Source organism: Aulonocara stuartgranti, assembly GCF_965226115.1.
Source record: "Aulonocara stuartgranti genome assembly, chromosome: 11".
Lineage (NCBI taxonomy): Eukaryota > Metazoa > Chordata > Actinopteri > Cichliformes > Cichlidae > Aulonocara > Aulonocara stuartgranti.
Genome location: NC_138947.1, coordinates 7,775,681 through 7,794,269, shown reverse-complemented (window position 1 = coordinate 7,794,269; position 18,589 = coordinate 7,775,681). Strand labels below are relative to the sequence as shown.

The 18,589-nt window shown below is 40.0% G+C and overlaps 1 protein-coding gene across 5 annotated transcripts in view; it reads left to right on the top strand.

Moving 5' to 3' along the window:
• The window catches only part of sema6cb (semaphorin 6Cb), a 146,818-nt gene that overhangs the window by 23,945 nt on the left and 104,284 nt on the right, over positions 1 to 18,589 (top strand). For 4 of the 5 annotated variants that reach the window (XM_082552027.1, XM_082552026.1, XM_082552023.1 and 1 more), the window contains exon 3: positions 17,303 to 17,431. The exons of the other annotated variant lie outside the window; for it this stretch is intronic. The gene's annotated coding sequence lies outside the window, so the exon portion shown is untranslated. The remainder of the gene's footprint in view (positions 1 to 17,302; positions 17,432 to 18,589) is intronic. 5 annotated transcript variants of the gene reach the window in all.

Sequence of the window (18,589 nt, the reverse complement as noted above, 5' to 3'; positions counted from 1 at the left end):
CACTCTGAAAAGTCAGACGGGAACTTAATTTGCATGTGAGTTTGCATGTGTGTTGCGACACACATCTCGTGGCAACAAAGCTCTTTGCATCCTTGAAGCCATAATGTCTCAGTTTGTGTTTAAAAATGCTTTTTTACTACTTGGAATAGATTAATATAATGAAATTGAGAAAAATGAAAGACACACTTCAAGGATATACTTTTAAAGTAATTCCAATTCTTATTTGCCAATGTCAGAAATCAGTTTTAAGTAGTTTTACATAAGTCTTGATAGAAATTACTCAAAATGGCTTGTAAATCCCTTTTTTTTTCCTTTTTTTTTTTCTTTCTTACAGACTTACTTGGTATTTCAGTAGACTGCTGATCCCAGCTGTCCTTTAATTTAAGAAAATATTGGCTAAAAACAACCCAAGAAAAAAATGGTCAATGGTCACACTGTATTTCGTCTTTCTTTAAGCTACTCAAACCCTTTAGGCCATTGTGTATCCTTCTTTATTTGGATTTTGTCTGGCTTTTTAAATATAGCTTTTAAAAAAATATTTTCATGGCTTTAATAACTTATTTTATTTAAGGTCTTGACTACAAGGAACCAGGATTGCAAGTTTATTGGTACTCCCTATTCACCATCAACATGGTAATTACTTTAAGTGGACTCTTGGGGAGGAGGAGGCACAGGGTTAGAATTTTACATGATTCCCTGTTTTGGTGTTCAGGGAAGTGTGCAGTCAATATATATTGCGTCAGTCAGATCTAATTCACACCCCTTTAACCAAGCGGGTGCGAGATGTCAATAAGCTTTTCTAAGCTTCACCCTGGGGTAACCCTTCATGAAGGTTGGTTAGTTTTAGCTCAACTAGGAGGATTATGTAATTAACCATGGTTTCCTTAGTAACTGCTGTTATGGAGTTTCATTGCGTTCATTTTATGTCATTAGTACCGCTTACTTTAAATGGATTTTAGATGCTATCAATATGCTCATGGTGCAGAAGACCTGCAATCTGCTTACTTTGGTCTGAACCGTAGCAGAAAAGTTTAATGTGTTTTTGTTTTTTTCTTATATGCTTTAAGGTTTAAATGGTTTAATTTTGGCATATTGAGCTCAGATAGCACTGGCCGATGGCTTTGAAACAAAGGTTGGTGCTTACAGGAAAGTTTAACAATCTGAGTTTATGTGTACTTCTATGTTAAAGAAAAAAATTATTATTATTATTATTATTATTATTATTATTATTATTATTATTAAATGGAGAGGGATCACATGGATGTCAAGTACACAGCTTTAGGTTTTATTGGCATCCACCCTGCAGGTACAGTAAATGAAGTGATTTTATAATTTGCTTCCAAGAGATGCACTTGGGCCAGGTGAACTTCTTATTCAAGCCACATTATAAAGGTTAAAACAATGTCAAAGATGTATCATATGGAGGCGTAACAAACTATTACACGCCTAGTTAACATCAAAAGTGCAAACAGTCATGTAACAGAGTGAGTATTGTCCAGGAGGTCTGTGGATTCCCTGCTTTCTGGCTCCTTTATTGTGTGGGTCAAACCACACCAACCTTCCAAACTTGACCTGCATTTTGATTGCAACTACATGCTGTGAAGCTTTGTGACTAACATGTTTCAGCACGCTTGCATTGACATTTTGTTACACAGCTGCCAAAGTGTTTAAAACTGATGCCCTGAGGACAGACGAACTCAAAGGGTCAAAACATAACCAGCTATGTTGTCTTCTGGGTTAATGATGGGCAGAGTTGTTTGATTTGGAGATGTAACTTTTCAACTTCCAATGAGATTATTATATTTTTTACTGCGAAGAGCATGCCGTAACTGCTGCAGAGCAGGAGGCACTTTATCCGAGAGCCTCTCATATTTCTTAAATTGATGTTTACAAATTCCCTAGGTGGGGCATTAAGGAAGATTGGTATATTAATTGCCATCGCATGCCATCTAAACGGGTAATTGCAAGCTGTTTGCTGGAATGCAAATGTGCTCAGCTTCAGTTTGATGGAGCTTGTTTATTGAAGTGCTGGTCGCTGACAAATTAAGATGGTTAAATTGATGCCCTTTACTTTTAAGTAATCAGTTTGTTTGCTGATTGTTGTATTAGAGTAATAGCAATTTGCCATTTTTCTTTTTTTTTGGGCATATCAACACATTAACAACAGCTCAGTGGCAAAAAGGACACGGTTGGGACCTCTGTGTGCTACACTAACAATTATTTTCATTATTTGTTAAACCTCCAGTCATTTTAGATTATTTATTCAAATGTTTAGAGTAGCTGTTTGAGACTTTTGGAAATGAGAACCTCTAACTTATCTGAGAACTATGACTTTTACTCGGGTGTTTAACATATAACAACAACAGAATGTAACAAAACAAAGGAGCAGATGAATTAGTTTGTATGGAGTACATTCCTCTTCCATTTGTGTTGTTACTGTTTTGAGGCTGAAATATTAAGTATCGAAGTCCATAGCTACATGAGTTAACCCATAATTACTCGTATGTATAACAATGCCAGCCCTACAGATGGTTGTGATTTATTTGTTTTTTATTATTGTCTTGCTCATGTATATCAAATTGAGGTAATATTTTTTTGGCTACATCACCACACTCTGTGAGCAACTAATCAACTCAATGTTTCATCACGATAACTCATGCACCCCAGCTTGTAAATTGTTTTTTCCATATCCCGGGGTTCAGCAGTGCAACTGTAAAGTATGCAAATGTGATTTACTTGCATAAAAATACATTCTGAGCCTCTTGGGTATTCTTCCTCAATAAAAGAACCAATGAATATGAATGACTTAGTTTTTTTTCATTTCTTATCTTATAAAAAAGACATTTACCTGAATGCCATTTTTCTCTGCACCACTGTGATTTGAGTTAAGCTACTTTCAGCCATCGTTACCATGAGACTGATCATGACTGATGAATGTCTGTGGTAGTCAGCTTAATATATTGGCATCCCCCTCTGTTCCAGAACACCTCAACACCTACCGTTTTTAATAATATTGGCCGTCCCATATCTTTACATATGTGTGGGTGTTTGAAATAAGTTCATTTTCATTCATCCCTTCTCGGCGGGCTTGACTCCTGCACTTAGTATCCAATTTCTGCCCATTTGTGGGCGTAAGCAGCAGAACACTCTTTCTACAGCTCCCGTTCGCTTCCTGAATTTCTCCACACATCAGCACACACCGTCTGCAGGGCTGATCCATGGAGAGGGGGGTTAAGCGCTCTCCTCATAAGCACCTGTGTACCTCAAAGATCAGGGGATGAGAGTGGGCGGGTGGGATAAGAACAGAAGGCGAGGATGAAGCAGTTGAGAGGGTGAGGAAGGTGATTACTGAGGGCCAGCTTCAGAGAAAGTGGCACTGGGAAGAAAAGATGATAGAATTCTCTTTTCATTGTGGTACAGCTTGAACCATTTCTCTCTCACACACACACACACACACACACACACACACACACACACACACACACACACACACACACACACACACACACACAGTTATTTGTCAGTCCTTTCTTCCTGTTTGCGGTTATTTTCAATCACTCCGCCTGCCTCTTAGAGCCCATCGGCCTGTCCTCTTTCTTGTATTTCTTTTCACCTTTGTTATCATTTCACTCTTCAACTTCTGTGATTGGAGAATACTGAGCATCAATGATCTAATCTCATCCCTATTCATCACTCTAGGGCCTCCCTTTCCCTTTTTCCCCTCCCTTTCGTCAGTCCCCACATCACTCAGTACACAACTTGCCGCCTCTGCTTTTTACCTCTTTGTTTCACATGTTTTGTTTAGCTTTTAAGTCCCCTTTTTACTCATCCGGCTGACTTGCCTACCGTAGAAAAGTTGACACGGCATCACAAGCAAAAGGCTTGGTAAGCTTTTTAGAGCCAGTCACGGTGCACCATTTCCCCCATCTTAATTACTGCTGAAACAAGCAGCTATGGGAAGTTTCAGCACTGGTGGACCTGTCATTACTGACAATCTCCCAGCCTTTATCTGCCATAGCTAAGACGCTCTTGCACTGCGGGGCTGTGATGATTGCTTTACTGAGCTTGGGTAAGAATACGGGGGGGGAAAGAGGATGATCAGAGACTGTGCAGTTGGAGGTTTTTCATAACGGTGAGAGTCATAGCGGTGAAGCTAAAACCCTTAAACTTAAAAAAAAAAAGTATTTTAAACCAAATGCTGCCCAAACCCTCCAAACCACCATCTCAATGTCCATGGTGATTTAACACTCTCCAGCTCCAAGAGGAGAACTTCAAATCTATTACACTCACCCTGTCTCGTCAAGCATGCTTTTGCTGAGGTGTCCAGCTCTTGGCTCCCAGCCTCCTGTCAACACAAGGCGCTAAAGAACACCAGATTGTTTGTGCCCTTCAGATGAAGGCATCAGCACTTGGAGCTCAGGATGTCAGGAGTCATTTACTTGTCCTCAAGCAGTGTTTGCATCAACTAGCAAACCTATTACTTATCAGTTACAAACCAGTTCTTAAAGCATCGTGTATGAGTGGATTGAGACCATGATGCAATTTGGAGCTTTTAACTGTTTTAAGGTTTCTGTAAGGAGAACTGTTATGCTCATGTATTGATTTTGTGACTCCTAAAAAATATATATAGATATAGAGATATAGATGTATAGAAAGAAAAATAAATAAAAATCTATTTCATACTTTGCTGTGGTGCAGCTCTTTCACTGCTCTAAACACATCATTCTCACTTCCATCCCCCTCCCTTTAAGACAACTTCCCTCTGATTGGATGTCACAGACAGAATACTTGAGCAGTAGGTGTAGCTTCTGGACTCGCAGCCAGAAATTGTCTGAGATGACCATATTAATCCTGCCTGTTCTCACTGACATTGTGCTGACCCAGTTCACATATTTTACTGAGCCAAAAAACTGCCAGAAACACAAAATAATTGGAACAGTCTTGAGCTTTTGAATAGCAAGAATAACTTGCACATACTCTGACTACATTATTTAAAAAAAAAAAAAAAAAAAAAAAAAGAGGGGTTGCTGAGGCGCTCTGTAACACCATTTTATTCTAAACAAATGTATTATTGGAGCAATTCAGCAAGCAAAACAGACTGATGTGCATTGACTTCCAAGTCTTCAGCAGGATCTCTATGTCTTTGAAACTCGTTACGTTTAATATAAACAACTATCATATATATATGTGAGAAAATAGGCCCACTATAAAGGTTCCCTGTTCCTTTTTTTGGAGTACACGTCCAGTTTGCAGAATAATGTATGAAGTCCAAAATCAGTGAATTGTATAAAGGCCTAACATGTGTATTTAAAAAGATTTTGAAAAACAGATCAGAAGTACTTGTGATATGTCTCAGAAATAAATGATAACTTGGAAACTTCTGTATCTGCAGAAAGCTTTTTGCTCAATATTTCTTGGGTTATTTACATTTGACGAAGCATGACTCATTGCTTCGAGAAACTGTTAAGTCTGGCATTCTTTGTGGTTGAATTGTTATTTCAGAAGCCTTTTCTTCCATTTTTAGGAAACAAATGTATTTCTGGCTCTGAGATGAGTCACTAAATGTGAACATAGTGATAATCAATCCGTAGTAGTAACCCAAAGGCTCTGGAAATGTTCGCCGCTGTAGACCAACCAACTGTTTTCACCAGCCATTGTGCAGCATATAGTCTACCTTCTGTGCTCACTGCTTGTGCTTCAGTGTTCCATGAAATAACTTGGCTAAATTTGCAGGCTCGTGGGTGTGTGATTGCATGCAAGTGCGTGTTTGTGCGTGTGTGTGTAGAGCTCCATCCGCTTCCAAATGGACGTGGGACTGTGCTAAAAAGGGAGAAGTGAGGCAACTGCTGGCAAAGAGCAACTGCGACCCAGCAGGTGGAAACAGGTGTCATTACTTACCTGCCTGGCTGTTAGCACCTGCCCCCAGGTGGAAAAAACCTGTTCTTGAGAAAACAACCCAGGTAGAGGGACACAAGGGAGTGAACCTTTTTATTTTTCCATTCTGTAAGCTTGGGCGGGCTGCATTTCTTCTTAAGTGTATTCTTGTGGTCATTGTGCTTCACACAAGCTTGAAAAAACAACTTCAATGCACAGCCTTGCTGTAATTTTGAGTCTCAGAAGAAAGATTTGGATATTTACCATAATTTTATTTCCACAACTTGGAGCCGGACTGCAGATTTATATACTTCCTTAAACAACTTCAGAATAACTTTGAAAGCCAGTATTTCACATCTTTTGCCATTCATCTCAAGTTCACATTTTCTGACTATACTGTTTTTACTGTACTGAAACTAGATGATGGCTTGTATAGTGTATATTCAATTTGTTTAAGCTCTGTTACCAGTTTTTACACTGCTGATACTCTACCACCCCATAATCTCATAAATTACTCATCACTTGATTTCTACTCAGAGGTCACATGCGTAATTCAGAAAACATACATAATATCATAAAGGAGTAGATTGAAATTCCAGCATTATTGGTGTTTTGTCTCCTTCTAAGCTTGGGTAGAATATGTAAAAGTGCAGCATGGGAGTTTATTTTTACAAGTAGAGCACAGTGGGAGGATTTTTTTTTTCTCCCCGAGGTTGTTACAGTCTTCTCAGTTCTCTGCACAAGCTTTGGATATGCTTTCCAACTGCATAATACCAACTCCAACCATGCCGGTGTTGTCTCAAGGGCAAAACCTGAATAGGGAGTAGCTCGCTGCCCCGTTGATGGATGAAGCTCATCCATGTGCCAAGTTCAACAAGTCACCCGCTCTTCCCTTGCCATGCACCCCTTCAGCCTTTCTTTCAGCATACTGGTCTGTGTGCCCCCTGCTATTGCACTCATCTTCTCCCTTTTCAAATGGTAATAAAACTGAACCATGCTGGAACTCTTCAGCTAGGAGTGAACTCTCTCTTCTCAGAAGAGAAATTATGGATGGTCATGCAGAGTTTTTAAGGTTTGGCCCAGCAGGCACCAAAAATTTTCCTTGTGGCCGAATCATTTTGGCCACAGTCTAGGCAGCTTACCGCAATACACCATGGGTCTCTGGCTATTGTTATTATGCATAATGGAACAAAATCCAGTTTCAGTGCCCTCTCTGCACACCCCCTCCCCTCACTCTCTGCTCCACAACCACTAATGTAGGGGATGTTGCCTGGCTTCTGCATGCTAGTGTGCTGACAACTGCCCATATTAAATTAAATTTGCCTCTTGAGCAACATAAACAACTCACATCCCCCCCCCCCCGCCCAATCAAAGCCCGTTTAGCCAAAGGACAGACATTGACGATCAAAAGCTGAGCTCCAGCAAGGCTGCTCTTGGTGTGTTTGGCTTGTGGAGAGCGTGGACACGATCACACATAAAGTAGAGAGAAAGAAGAAACATAAATTTGCATCTGTCTTCTATTGTTTCATGGTTCCTTGTCTACTCATCCCACAGCCATCAGCTGTCAGTACACCTGCCAGATAATATAAAGAAAGCTTTTTTTTTTCTCCAGAGCTTTTTTTTCCCCAGAGTTTTAACAGATGCAGCAGTTTCAAAATATTTTTAAAAAAAATGTACAAAGCAACAGTATTTGCGTCAGTCTTAATTGTTGTGGAACATTTTCTTTCTATAGTTCATCAAAAGGGTGTCGCAAAAATGCAGTGTGACAAATATTCATGACTGCTCTGAACATAAAATATTAAAGGTGCGCAGCTGTGGTGCATTAGAGGTATGCATTACGACTGTGCCATTGGCAAAGGTGTAAAATATTGCCCATTACAGCAAATAAATAACAGGGCATTGTTAGAAATAACAGAGCGGTGCAATCAGCTGCTTCTGCAGTGAGCCTGTCATCCTTTGGGAAAACTGCAACACTGCCTTCTTGGACTGCTCCACTCCTTATTCTGGCTTGCAGCCTCAGTTTGCGCACTGCACATGTATTAGATTTCCACCTGCTGTTGCTGGTTCTACTTATAGTGACCCTTAAGCTCACAGCAGATCTCCATAGCAAAAGGCAGACTGATGTCACCAAATGCCATCCACAACAGTGGAATGGAACCACTGTAGCTCCTATGCTCTATACATTTTTAAAAGTTGTAACGTCCGCCATTTTCTTTGAGTATTTATTACACGGCGTGCTTCTGGGAAAAGCCTGTTCTAACGTTTGAGTCTAAGGTTTATTTTGTTTTGAGTTGTCTTTCTGTTTCTCATCATTTCAGTTTATTTTGAAAAATCTCAACAGGATCTTCAGCTCTATTGTGAAAGGTTTATGTGGAAAATAAACAAGCGGACGGTGGAGCCACACGCTGGGTTTACCGTTGTCGTTACTTATGACAACGCGTAAAAACAGTCGCTTGTCCATTCGTAGTGTAGTTATTTTAAACATAAGAGAAAGAGAGAACTTTAAGAAATGAATATAGCCACTACAGTACCATCAAAACGATGAAAAAATATTGCCGTAACAGTTGATTTTTGGGACACCACGAAACAACGATGGTGTAATTTGAAACGATAGACGTTTTCACATCTTCATCCGATATATATCGTTATATCGAACAGCCCTGTTTGATTTGTTGATTACAAATGTGATTGACGTATAAGGACTTAGGCCTGAAGTAACAATCGAAAGTATCAAGTTTGCAGCAAGTGCAAAGTTAAGATTTAACATTAAAACTTAACATTTAAAGGCTTGTTTTAGGGCTTCTGTCCCTAATTCTTTGAGTCCTAATCTTCCGTGCCTCACAGTCATTAAATGTTCATGTGTGCTCGTGGTTGAGGTTTAAAATCACTTCCAGGTGCATGAAGATTTTCAATGAGGCAGCAAAAGCGTTGGCTTCTGTCTGTCGCATTGAACTCTTGCAAAACTGGTTAGTAGGACGAAGTCTGAGATGCATTTACCATATGTTGCCTGCCAGTTCTTCTTGAAGGTTTGACTTTGCATAGAGCAATAAAGTACTCACAGCACTGGTCAGCAAAATAAAGTGATATCTTTTTCTTTCTCTCTGTAAAAGAGACAGAAAGAGAGACAATCTTGGCAACACTTAATTTTCAAAACAGCCAGACGTGTCCATGAAGGCAAGGCTACACCCTATTAAACATTGAGATGAAAAGCACTTATTAAGTTCTTGTCAACATAAATAAGTTTAGGCGTGTGCTGTGAGCCAGCAACTATAAACCAGTTCTTGGCCAGTTTCCAAAGCTGTTGTAGTGAGCAGCATTTACTCATGATCGATTGTCAGCTGATTTTTGTTTTTAAATCCTTCACGAGGTTCAGGGTTCCTCCGAAGCAGCTTCTTGTAACTCGGCTTCTATCTTTCTTATACTGCACATGTGAAAGGCCACAAGTTCCTAGAGTTCATGTAGGGGAAAAAACACAAGAGTACAAGAGTCCAGCGCTTGTTCCTGCAAATAACACGAAACAAATTGGATACAGAGACAGAGGCTGTTGAGAGAGGACAAGCCAGACTAGATGACCATCTAGCCCTTGCAGTGTCAGTGACCCAACCAATATGCTGTTGATCTTTTTCCCTTAAATAACTCCAGTCTTTATTGCTACAGCCTTTATCAAAACCTCAGATCATGGAAGAAAAACTCTGGGTTGTAAACAGTGGGTTGTTCGCTTGATTACAGTTGCGTGCTTGTGCTAGTGTGTGCGTGAGTAGAATCTTGTTGATTGTCTGCATGAGCTGATTGGTGGTGATTTGTGCGAGGGAGGGATGGAGTGACAAAGTAAATTGAGGCGGGGAGTGGAGTTGTTGACTGCCAAGTTGTAGGCTCACTGTATAACTTGTCTGCAGCTTGCTACATAAGTCATGTTTTTTCTTGGGGCTTTTCATAGCACAAAAAGGCAGCAAAGCAACAACTAGGGTCCTCTCAAAAGACATTAATCTGAAGCTGAAATGATCACCTCTCACTTCATATGTCTTTATTATGGTTTAACAACCCTCTAGAGTTGAAGATTGTTCTGTTTGTTTGGTTCTTTGTTTTCTTTCTCAATAATTAAAGCCTGAGGTTAAGCAACACAAACTTGCCTTTTAAAAAAAATAATAAATAAATTCTGTTTGGGGTACCTATTGGGACTAAATATTGGTTCACAGTATGAAGGAAAGCAGCACTGTATTCAGCTACAGCCATGCCTCCCAGTGGTGCTGCAGCATTGTCACTGCTACTGGATTTCAACATGGAAAACACGGCTACTCTCGCAGAATCCAGGCGTGTGTTTAAGAAGTTTGCAAAACAATGCCTGAGTGCCTTTTTTAATGTCTTTTTTTTTCTTTTTCACAGTTTATTACTTGTGTAAAACTAAGAAATACAGAAACAATCAGCTGACATTTGTCCAGGAGGGAAATTCTAGGGCTCTGTAATTTAGTCATTTGTGTAAGAGGGTGGCAGTTTGGAGATTTTTATTTATTTATTTATTTATTTATTTATTTATTTATTAGGATTTTATTGGAAAACATTCCCACTCATATTTCCAGTGGCTTTGACTCTTAATTAAATGCAGCCTCTAAGCAACCTTTTATAATTTGACTGTATGATGACAGAGACGAAAGAAATCCTGTCTCTTCAGCAGAAATATACACGTCTGATGGTTTAATGCTACATTCATGCAAATATTGCCTGCTGTCCTTGTTTCAGCTCAACTGTTTGTTCTTTCATTTTTTCCTCTTTGCTTCTCTCTTTGGTACCCCTCCCTTTCTCTTCTGTTCTCTGCTCCTCCCTGTCATCACCTTGGCAAAAACCCTTTCACAGGCCCTGAAACACTTAATTGACTTTTCATTGGCACAAGCTGTAATTGGCTTTTAATCACCGTTTTACATCATGTTTTGAAATTCAAATCAGCAGTGTCAGCTCAGAGAAAGGGGCCTCTTCAGTGCTTTGCTGTCATTCACGGATGCTACAAGAGGAGCATCTCAGTATTGATGGCATGTTTAACATCTTTCACTTGCTAAGTGAGTGAACGGAAACTTCAGGGTTTGTGTATAAGGTCCCTTCTGCAAGCACCAATCTACAGACTGAGTGATACTTGATAGAAAACATTTGGTTTCGCTGTGGCTCTTTCTGACAGGCAGCAGTTATGAGACGTTAGCATCATTTGCACAAGAACCAGGTAGATGGTGCCTTTCTTGACCTCTCTCACCATTTAATGCTAAAAGAACCCAAACAAAACCCACCAAGTTCTGAGTATCATAAAACTAATATGTCATATCCCAGTACATGCAGTGGAAAATAATGGACAGCTTAATTTATGTAACAGTAAAAAGCAAAGGTAAGTCATAAATACGTCAGCAACCTCAAAGTGTGCATTGTGTTATGCAAACAATGCTTTTTTTTGCTCTTATGGTGTCTATAATGTAACTATACAGAGAGAAATGTGTATATAGGTTTATAAACTTGCCATGGATTTGGCTGAAGGCCACGTCAGGCATGAAGATGTGCATTGTGAGCACTGTTCGATAAGTCAGGGTCAGTCTTCCACCTCCGCTCAACACTCTAAAAGCAGTTCCCACGCTCTCTGTTACCGATGGATGAGAGATGAGAGCAGCCGTGTACACTTGGATGGCATCAGTTTTACAGTACCCCTTTTTGTGTGTGTGTGTGTGTGTGTGTGTTAATTTCTGTCTTTGTTCTGACCAACTGTGAGCCTGCATCAAGATGCCTGTAAACTCCTATACTTCAGCATGGCCTGTAGTTATTTGTGCTTTGCTTGGATAGCAAATCCCTTCACGATTCCCAGCTCTAACCCTTTCTCACATTGGTTAAAGAGCCATAGGAGACAAGGATTAGCATACATAAGTGTTTTTTTTTCTTTCTTCACTTTCTGTCTCCCTTTCAACTTTTAACTCCTTTGTTTTTTTGTTTTTTTCACATCAACCCTCTCTCCTCTTTGTCGATTCCTGTCACTTTCTCTATTTCCTCCTTTCATTTCCTCCTTTTTACTCCTTTCTGTGTTTTCACTCTCTCCTCTCCCTGGTGGCTGAATGATCGTGAGTGACGTTTAGCAACTCTTCAGCCGCCAGGAAGGCTTTGGGAGAGAGCCCACTCTTTTTAGAGCATCCGTGATGCTCCCCAACAAATTGTGACACTAAGACGAAATGTAAGCTGGCAGCCAGCGTGTAAACCGTTCAACTCCTTAGACCCTGGACAGTTTTTTTGCTCCACTGCTGCATAATACTTATTTCATTCTCCTTTCACATTCCTTCGGCGCCCAGCTGGAGAATGGAAAATAATATTTTTTATTTATTTTTTATTTTTTTTAACTTCTGGAACAGAGCAGAGGAAACCCTGTTGCTCGACAATCCCTCCCACCACAGCCTTTCAGCTGCTCCAGTGTCTTTCCTTGATTTAGGATGTAATTCAAAGATTTGCACTTAAATTCTTCGTTTTCTCACTCATTTCTGTCTCACCTCCACTAAAACGTTCCTTTCAGTTTTCATTATCATTGAACTGTCAGGACAAAACCTCCTTGTTGTAAATCACGGTTCTCTTTCCACCCCAGCAGGAGGGATTCATTTTCCAATTCACTTGCCACATGTGATTAATTTTGGTTGAATTGTGAGGGAGGCAATTATGATTTCAAGTAATTCATATATTACTTAACATTGAATAGTCTCCTTAGGTCATCATTCAGGCGCTATATTAACTTTAAATAATCAAAAATAATAAGACTGTGATAATGCACATTCTGAAACTGAAATGGGAACTCCGAGCATTAATATCTTTCGGGTTTGTCACTTGGCAGATTCATGTGTTATTAAACACCCAGTCAAATTTGAATGAATGGAAAAAATTAATTAGATCAAATGATTGAAGGTCTTTGCTATTTGCCAGTAGCTGATCTAATCAATCAAATGTTCTATTCTAGTTCATTAATTCTAATGTTCGAAACACTGTAAAATGCTAATGTTGTTGCTAAATCTTGATGTACATATGCCAGTTTATTATTTTTAATAGTCCCGTTAATGCTCAAAAGAATTACGTGGACTAAGTTGCCCATTTGTGCACAGCCCTAATTGGTACACTATGTGCAATTCTAGTATTTTATGAATAATACTAGCTTATTTTGAATTTGATGGAAATTCAGTTCAAATCAGCAAGTCTCACAACAGTTGGGATGGGGCAACAAAAGAGTAAAATAATAAGTGGCACTGAAATGAGAGAGCTGGAGGAACATTTTATAACAAACTGACAAAATGTCATTTAACCTAGTTAGCTCACTGGGTAAAAAAAGAAAGAAAAAAGAGCATTTTAGAGAGGCAAAGTGTTTCTGATGTAATGCAGGTTGAAGCTCTAGCATGCAGAGAAGAAGCCATATGTGACCATGATCCACGGGTCTCGGATTTGCAAGTCATTGCATTGTTTTTCTATAAAGCGCCCACACTTTTTTGGATTTGGGATGTACATGAGCAGTGCATCAGTAGCTGTGGGTTGGGATGATAAATGCTGGCAGTGAAGATGGTTTGTATGAGCTTATTTAATTGTAATAAGGGGATAATCCTTAAATTCCAGCTGGCTTTAATAAAAATTAGAAGTTCCTAATGTAAAATGGCCACAGTATGGTTTCAGTGTGGCTCGTCTGAGCTGCGCTGTCCTGGTGAATAAGGGCTAAAATTCCCAAAAATAAAATCTGTAGAAAAACCCCAAAACATAAAAAGTCACAGTGGTAGAAGTTTTTTGTGGTGCTAACACACAACACACATCAATACGACTCTTCACAAAATCAATCCATTGCTGCTTTTGATTCGGGAGAATGAGCTGTTCTGCAAATTTTGGCTTCCAGGACGGATACGTTGGACAAGGACATAGCTAGTGTAAGAAGCTGTGTGCTGCTGTACCAGTAAATGTAGTAACTGATTGAGCGGGAAAACCACAGACTTAAATGTCAATGGTAAAACCGCACACACTGTGTAAAGTGTCTCTCCCACATTAGCTCAGTAGTTCAGCAACCTCTCATATTAAGCTTCAGCAGGTCTTCTGTCCAACCCTTCGTTACTGATGACCCATTATCAGAATCTTTGTCCCTCTGAGGCTGTGAAACCAGACTGATAACGAGGCTTGCCATTTGAAAGGCCACAGTATTCTCACTGTGTCATGTCTCATTACAAACCACCACGATATTTGTTTACATCCTCTCCTGGCCCCTGAGCGCTCTTATCAAGACCTTTTTTGGAAGAGCCCCTGCAGTCCAAAACACCTTCATCAGAGATGGGTCTGACAATTTCTGCATTAGTGTGAAGTGCAGTTGCACTCTATATTTTCCATCCTCTGCTGCCCCCTCCTCAATTATTTCTTTTTCTTTTTCAGTGAGATGAGTCTTATTTCTGCACAATTGCACTGATTGTAATCTATTCCAGCTTTTTTTTTTTTTTTTAAAAAGAGCTCAACCTGAAATGAAGCCATTCATCACAGAGTAAACAGCATAGCAGAAGGGCAGGAGCAGGAGAATGATAAGAGAAAATGCTTGGGGTAGAGGCAACAGAAGAGAAATCCATGCTGAAAAAGCAAACAAAGCATGACACCCTTTGCCTGACAGAAGTTCGCCATCCCCTGCTCTCCTCACGAGGATGTGACATTTAAGAGGGTGGTGTCTTGTTATTGCAGGCCTAATTAACATTCCACGTTACGCCAGCTGGAGATGGACACCCTGCCAGTGCCGTCCCCCTTTTCACCCTCGTGTTTGTCCATGAAGTTCTTTGCTTTCTCTAAGTGTAACTGGCTCTCAGTGTTCCCTCATGCCCTGAGGTCTTTATTGTGTGACGATGCACACGGGCTCTGCCAATGTCGTCTCAAATGTTCCACTGTGGTCAGTCTATTTGCCATTGCCAGAGGTGTCAGGCAGTAGTAACCATGGTGACAGTGTAAGGTCTGAATTGTTGGAGGTGTTGGAGCCCTCGGGGGTGCTGCAGATCTAACTACAAGAATCTGTGGCGCCCAGTGAACTTTCTCTGTCAGGTCAGTTACCGTCTTATGACAAGATGTCGAAAGTGATTGATTTCATTTTTTTTTTTTTTTATGAAGATGTATTTAAATTTAAATATATTTCTCAATATATCAAAGTGGCCATGTCTGTGGAAGTTTCTCTTTGATAGTTTTGTTTCCACCATGAATGTTATGATTGCTGATGTGATTATTTTTGCATTTTTATTTCAACCTTAAAGCTGCTGTTTTTAGAGAGGAGAATTCCTGTCTGACCAAATCAATTACCGTCAGTTTAAAGCAGTAAACCGGTTTGTTAAATTTAAAGATCCCAAAGCAACAGTTAAACAAATGGGCGACTTTAGTCTAAGAAGACCTGCACAACTTCCAAACTGCCACGAGGATGGTTTTGGCAAAGGATTTCTCTCTGAAATAAAGTAGGTTTAAAGCAGTGAGCTGTTTTTGAAGCCTAAAGTTGACAGAGGTGAACGATCCTGTTCACTCCTGTGCTAGTGATTTGGTAAATATAGAGAAGCTTAGTATGTAGAAATATGTGAGTATTCAAGGAAATTTATATAAAAATGGTATTGACGTAAACTTGTATGCACAGCCCCCCCCCCCCCCCCCCCCCCCCCGCCCCCCACATCAAAGAGTTTAAGTTATTACCCCATGGCTTTACTTTTCAGACCCTGAATGCTATGACCATCATGTACATGCATTTCTATAGAGATTAGACGGGGATTTTTCGGATTTCTTTTTTTATTATGTACTTTTTATTATGTACTTATGTACACAGTCGATATCACCACAGAGCTCATTTAAAATTTGAAGTAACTCTTCAAAAATGTTACACCAAAAAACAGTTTTTTTTTTTGTTTTTATTTAGTTTGGTTTGATGTTGGTAATGATCAAAGCAACGATTTAACAAAAAAAGAAAAAAAAACATCTCTATATTCACTCCCCATCCTTCAGTGATTTCCAGAAAGAGCTGAAAACATTTAGTGTGTGAGAACAAGGAGCAATCTGACATGCAGGGCAGGGGGTACAGAACTGAAAGAAAACAGAAAATTGCAGACAACAAATAGTGGATAGTGACTTTGAAGTATATATATTTTTGTTTTGGTACAGGCGCTGTACTTATTATACTTGATGCTTAGATGTTATTCTTTTTGCACAAAACCTTAAACACTCTCTTCAATGGAGAAACAGAGTGACATAATATCGGACGTTGCTGCAAAGAAAGTTAATTAACGTTATAGCGTTTATGGACCTCTTGAAAAAATGCGAGAACTCTTTTTTTTTCTTTTTTTTTTTTTTTTCCCTGCTGTTGGTCCTCATTTCAAAAAAAGGGGGGAAAGCTTAGATATGGAACAACAATTTGATATTAGAGCATTAATTCTTGAGTAAAATTAAAGAATTAGAGAACCAATTTTTTTGAGAGATAATTTCAAATACAAAGCTTGAAACATTGTTAGTCACACAATTGTCACACATGTCACACTGACAATATTGTGAAATGGTGTGAATGTGAGGTATCAATCATTACCATAAGTAGTGGTGTGTGCACCTTAACCAAATAATACAGCATGAAGCTGTGCATAAAATGTGTCCTAGAATTCTTCAAACTAGCCAAAAATACACCAAATAAATTGGCCTCCTCCTGGTTTTAGCACATGTGTATGTGCTTCATTGTGATTTATTCATCACCTCAGTGTTTGGCTACTTATCAGCAGTGCAGGCAAGTATTGAGCTTGTGGAGATGATAGAATTGTGGGACTTGCTGTGCCGGGCTGGAACAATAGATGATGAAAATAAGAGTGGCAGTGCAGAGTGGGGGTGGGGGGGCGTTGTCACTCGTGTGAAAGATGGATGCCACACAGAGCCAGGGCTGAAAGTGGGACAGCTCTCAGAAGGACAACCGGGAGACAAAGGGCTAAGACACCAAAAAGCCTCAGAATCGGCAGTCTGAGGAGATCTTTCAAGGACTGATTCCGCAGTCCTCTGTTTCAGGCATGCCAGTCTAATAAATAATAAGCATGCGCAGTTTGGTTTTGAAGTTTATGGCCCCTTCTCTGCTGTCAGTTCAAATCAAACTCCAATTTAGATTGTATTCCTCTGCGCATTTGTGCCTCTAACTGTAGTGCTTTCTCCCACTGGTAGTAAATTCCAGTGACATTTCATCGTCTTTGATATCCTTGATTGTGTACTTCACCTCAACTAAAACACAGCCTCTGAGTCTGTGCTGGTCTCTGTAGACTGTCTCCACTGATCAATTCTTCAGCCCATCTGTCTGCCAGGCTTATTCACAGGGCCGCACCATAGGCAGACGAACTCTCACGGCAGGAGTCTTCATTAAACCAATCCTCCCTACCTCCTCCTCTCCCTCCCTCCTTTCCTTTTTCTATCTCCACAGGCCTGGGGAAAGTTAATAAGAAGATTCGATCAGCTGGCAAACCACCCCCCACCACCCCCACCTTCCTCGACGCCATCCTCTTATCCCAGCCATTGTGTTGCTGTGACTCACTGACATAGTTGGATGCTGGTGAGTCAATAATGGTCTAACCTCAGCTGTTTTTTGATGGGGGTTAGTTCACTTAATTTGAGAAATATTGCTAACTGTTCCAAGTATCAGATGTAACTACAGCAGTATTAACGCAGCTTTATCAGTTGTAGCAAACGTTGTTCTGCCTTATGTTCATATCATAGCTTGATTAAAGCTGCTAAGTAAGTGAACTTATATTAGCTGTAGTTTCTTGTTTGTATACTGTTGGAAACTAATGATCCAAAGTAATCCCATCTTTTTCTGTGATCGGTTACCTGTAAATGAAAATCCTGTAAATAGCTTTACCTCACTTCACACCAGTGTAAATCACTGCTGTCTTGATCTTAGGGTTCAGGCTTACGTTACTGTGCATACACAGAAATAACACTGGTGTCTGTGTCGGGGCAGTATTTGTTATTTGTACCAAAGTTTTTATGTTGAAGTCGGGAATAGAAGAGCACGGAAATGGGGCAAAATATGTGAACAGAAATCTTAGTGTTATTTTCATCTAAGCTGTGTTGGAGAAGGCACATTTTTGCCGAGTGTTAGGAGGATTAGAGCGAGAGGAACTGTAAACAAAAAAGGGCTAGTAATATATGGTCATCTTCAGCCTAACAAGACTTCCCTATTTACTGAAACCATCAGAACCCTTGTATTTTATATTTCTTTCTACCTGCTGCTATGCTGTGCTTTGCAAGGTGAGGGGGTGTCGGTTTGGCTCAGTTGTCCTGCCAGAGAAATGGATTTGCCATGATGGATGGCATCAGTGGCACTGTACAGGTCTCAGCCTGTTGCTGAATCACAGCTTTAAACTAATTTTGTGGGCACAGCAGAGCCGTTGTGCTTTGTGCCCGAGCTTGGGACCTGGCTCATCTAACAGCCCAGCTGAAGCTTGCATGCCAATTACACCCCCCCTCCAACCCCCACCATTGGCCAAGAAGAGCAGGCAAAGCAAGAAAATAAAGAAGTATCTGCTCACTTGCTGAGGCAAACACTTTGCTTTAGTGCCCTTGTAATTCAGTAGTGTAGGTAACAGCCATGCGCTGTAATATCCTGTGGGCGAGCACCGAGTTAATTTAATTATACTCGTCATGGTCACTTTCCTTCCCTGTAAAGATTGTTAACGTAAGTGTACTACTTTTATAGTCGCAATTTCTG